Genomic DNA, 4899 nt, shown 5'->3' on the forward strand with positions numbered 1-4899 from the left:
CTGGACTTTTTTTTTTTTTTTTTTTTTTTTTTCGCTGTATGTGGACCTCTCACTGTTGTGGCCTCTCCCGTTGCGGATCATAGGCTCCAGATGCACAGGCTCAGCGGCCATGGCTCATGGGCCCAGCCGCTCTGCGGCATGTGGGATCTTCCCAGACCAGGGCACGAACCCATCTCCCCTGCATCAGCAGGCGGACTCTCAACCACTGCACCACCAGGGAAGCCCTGTTGGGAGTTTTTTAATCACAGTTTCAATTTCAGTACTTGTGATCTGTATGTTCATATTTTCTAGTTCTTCCTGGTTCAGAATTTTTCTTCCTTTTCTTCCTTTCTCAGAATTTTTTCATTTCTTCTAGGTTGTCCATTTTATTAGCATATAGTTGCTTGTAGTGGTCTCTTATGATCCTTCATATTTCTGTGGTGTCCACTGTAAATTCTCCTTTTTCATTTCTAATTTTATTGCTTGAGCCCTTTCCTCTTTTTTTTTTCTTGATGTGTCTGGCTAAAGGTTTATCAATTTTGTTTATCTTTTCAAAGAATTAGTTTTTAGTTTCATTGATCTTTTCTGTGGTTTTCTTTGTCTCTATTTCATTTATTTCTGCTCTGACCTTTATGATTTCTTTCCTTCTATTAACTTTGGGTTTTGTTTGTTCTTCTTTCTCCAGTTGCTTTAGGTGTAAGGTTAGGTTGTTTATTTGAGATTTTTCTTGTTTTCTGAGGTAAGATTGTATTGCTATAAACTTCCCTCTTAGAACTGCTTTTGATGCTTCCCTTAGGTTTTGGATCATTGTGCTTTCATTTCCATTTGTCTCTAGGTACTTTTTGATTTGCTCTTGGATTTCTTCACTGATCCATTTGTTGTTTAGTAACATATTGTTTAGCTTCCATGTGTTTGTGTTTTTTACAGTTTTTTTCTTGTAATTGATTTCTAATCTCATAGTGTTGTGGTTGGAAAAGACGCTTGATATGATTTCAGTTTTCTTAAATTTACTGAGGCTCATTTTGTGGCCCAGCATGTGATCAATCCTGGAAAATGTTCCACGTGCACTTGAGAAGAATGTGTATTCTGCTGCTTTTGGATGGAATGTGCAGTTGCTGTGGCAGAGGGAGCTATAAACAACATCAAACCTAAATACCAGGTTTCCTCAACCAAGATTTGCTTTAATGTCAGATTAACAATATCTGGTAAGGTCCAACATCTCAAATAACTTAACATAGCAGGCATAGGTCTGGATTTTAAAGAAATTGACATGATTCATTTAGATGTATCAGTGGGGTTGCTTTGAAACAACAGAGGCTTACTGATTTTGATATTTTACATTTTTAATGGAATTCATGGATTTCTCTTGTGTGTCATAGATAATTTTTATATAACTAAGTAATGATTTTCCAGTAGATAAATTGACAACAAACATAAACATATAATTCTCGGAAGAGGAAATAAAAAGTAAAAACATCTAATTAACATATGTTCAGTGTAGTGTTCAATCTCATAGTAATGAAAGAAATGCAAATTTTAAAAACATGCGTTATGGTGATTTACCTCCTAGTTGAAATGAGCAAAGGGAAAAGCCATAGGAATATAGAACGTGGGCTGAAGAGTAGTGAGGTGGACCTCCTGCTTACTGAGGAGGGACAGAAGAGGGATGTGGTCCCTGTGTTCCATCAGGCTGTGAGAACTGGGGGCATGCTCAGGTTTCCCTCTGTGGCAGGAGCAGGTCAAATAGATGTCTGAGGAGGGGGAAATGGGAAACAAGTCATCAGTCCTCAAGTCTCCCAGAAAGTTCTTCAGGACCCAGCAGTCCTAGTAGTCTGACAGCAGTTTTGGTCACTCTCGTTGTTCCTACAGAAGCTGGCATCCATCACTCCCTCTCTAGTGCTCTGTCATAGTGGCGACCCAGGACTCTTTCTGAAGCTTGACAAACTGGCTGAATCAAGAAAGGAATTTGTTGCTTCTCTTGATTGGAAAGTCCAAGGGTAGGGTTTGCTCAGGACAGCTGGGGCTGACAGCCTCAATGTGGTTATTTTCTCTGTTTCTCTCTGTCAATTCTACTTTACTTTGAATTGGCTTCACTTTAGAGCAAGCTGTCTCCACATGGTGGCTCCTGCCTTGTAGGTCACTCACCATCTCAAATCCTTATAGAAAAATGGAACTAGAAGCCACCTACACAAGTGCACTCTGAGGGTCCAATGAGATAGAGTATATGTAAATGCTTTCAAACCACAATGTTTCAGAGGAATTTATTTGTTCTTGTGGGGTCAGTGGCCTGCTTTGAAGCAGTGTTTCTTTTAACTTGGCATCTATACCTTCTTCCTTGTTTCTGATGTTCAATAAAGTGGTATAGATTTTGTTGAGTAGGCCTGGCTTGCAGTTTGGCATGTAGGAAAAAAAAGTATCATCCTCTTTATCAAGAATATCAAGAATGAAGGACATTGCTATTCTTTTTTTTTTTTTTTCCTTTCTTAAGGTGGTGATAAAAAAAAATTAAGTTCTGGGGCCATAGGAGCCTGTGGAGGTGCCTCAGGGACCCACAGTGTGTGTGTGAGGGAGGTGTGGGAATGGGGTTGAGAGACAGCTGGCAGGGACTAAATGGGTGGGTTTGTCAGAACAGCCCTGCTTTGTCTGTTTTCTACATCATGATTCCGGGTACAATTTTACTTCAAGAAGGAGAGTGGTGATATAGTTAAAATGGCAGCAACTTTGGCAGCAAAAGAGAAGAAATGAGCCAAATGCTGACATTAATCGACAAAAGCTAATGAGGACAGAACTGATCCAATTACTTAAAACAAAACTGAACACCATTTGATAAAAATCTGGAATCCAATCTGAAAAAAAAAAATTGATTAGTAATAAGCCGGGGTTGTAGGCGTCACAATGGCGAAAGCCTGAGGTCGACTCCCTCCTCCTCCCACCTTCCATCTGAGACTGAGGACACTGAGAATCTTTTGAAATGCATAGGCCCAACTGACCCTCTTACACTGTGTGGAGGACAGTATTAGTGTTTACCAGCCTCTCCCTGCATTTGCAGGAGACCCTGTAGCTAGTTCTGGGCAATGAAATGCAAGTGGAAGGGATGTGTATTATTCAGCGTTGAGGTGGGAAAAGGCTGATGCATGATTCTCTGGACTTACTCTTCCTTGCCATGGTGATCAAGAAGGCCAAAAGCTTCAGATGGATGCACCTACAAGATGACGATCCTCTGTCACACTGAGCCCCGATGGGCTGTGCAGGGCAGAGGACCCTGCCTACAGACAATGGCTGTGTACCATGAGTGAGAAATAAAGCTTTGTGTTCTTAAACTATTGATATCTTAGTTACAGCAGCATAAGCGAATATCCACTGGGAGGAAATGTGAAGGCTCCAGGAAGGTTTTTCAGAGTGGGAAATTCCTAGAGGCTGCCTGGAAGAGAGCAAAGCTAGAAGTGCCAAGTGAAGTTGGGGGCTAGTGAGGAGGGGGAGGAAGTAAATAACAGCTAACTGAGGAAGCTGTGTGAGTCAGTGGAAAAAACATGCACTTTGGAGTCAAACTGACCCACCTAGGGCTCACATTTAGGGTTCACTTCTTATTTTTTCTTCGAGCAAGTTGACAGCCTCTCTTACTTTTCTCATTTATGAAGCATAATACCTACATTACATGACTGCTGAAAAGATTAAATTATACATACATATACACACAAACGCACATGACTAGCATTTAGCACAGTATCTAACAGTTGGTAAGTAATCCATAAGCCAAGATGCCCTTTCTTTCGGTCTGCTTCCCTCTAGTACCAGTTCTAAGCTTGGTAGCTGCTAAGTTTTGATCTCACAGACTCTTCAAGTGGGACTCCTTCAAGTTTAAAGTCCTCACTCCAAGGCCTGCATCCCACAGATCCCTGCTAGAACTTTGAAACTACAAGGGAATACTGCCAAATCCTGTCTTTAATTGCTTTATTTGTAGTGCCCTTGGATTCTGAAGAGGGACTCTTGGCCATTGTAAATGAGTCTAAAGTCTGCGTGAGTCTGGCTCCCGTCTATCTTCCCAGGTATCTGTAAAGGCATTCCCCTCTTCCTGCCTTCTCACTTGTCGCTTATAGCAACCTCCAGCCTGTTTGGTGCCTTCACTTCCTTCCATCCTGACCATCAAGAAATATTTTAAAAGAAACTAAACTTATTAGAAACTGAAGGGAAAGCGTCATATCCCAAAATATAAATATGAAAAAAAAGAAATGCATGAGTTTACTGGACAGGAAGCTCTCATCTGAACAAATTGGGATCACTGACACCCAGAGGCCTTGGAGGTTATAGCTGTCCACTGACACCCCTGCAAACATGCAGACATTTCAAACGCAAAAATTACCTGATCCCAAAGTTGGTTTCTTGTTGAATTTTTTTTTTTTTTTTTTTTTTTTGCGGTACGCGGGCCTCTCACTGTTGTGGCCTCTCCCATTGCGGAGCACAGGCTCCGGACGTACAGGCTCAGCGGCCATGGCTCACGGGCCCAGCCGCTCCACGGCATGTGGGATGTTCCCGGACCGGGGCACGAACCCGTGTCCCCTGAATCGGCAGGTGGACTCTCAACCACTGCACCACCAGGGAAGCCCCTTACTGAATTTTAGTGAAAAAACTTCCCTTGGTTCCACTCCGGTTGGGCTTGGGGACAGGGTGTTAATTTTATGTTACAAAATATCCTTGCTTGGAGAGAATATGCAGAATAAAATATTATGTTTTTCAAAAGGAGGCATAAGACTGAGGGGGAAAAAGCTGAGAAATACTGTTCTAGCGACTTGGAACCCCAGGTTCTCAAAGGCAAGGCAGCAGAGAAAGAAGTGAGAGGAGAAAGCCCGAGTATACTGAGGAAAAACCCCAGAGGGGCCGGGGGAGCATTTCTTGAGTATGAATATTTGTATTTTCTTGGCT

This window comes from Hyperoodon ampullatus, assembly GCF_949752795.1.
Source record: "Hyperoodon ampullatus genome assembly, chromosome: 4".
NCBI lineage: Eukaryota > Metazoa > Chordata > Mammalia > Artiodactyla > Ziphiidae > Hyperoodon > Hyperoodon ampullatus.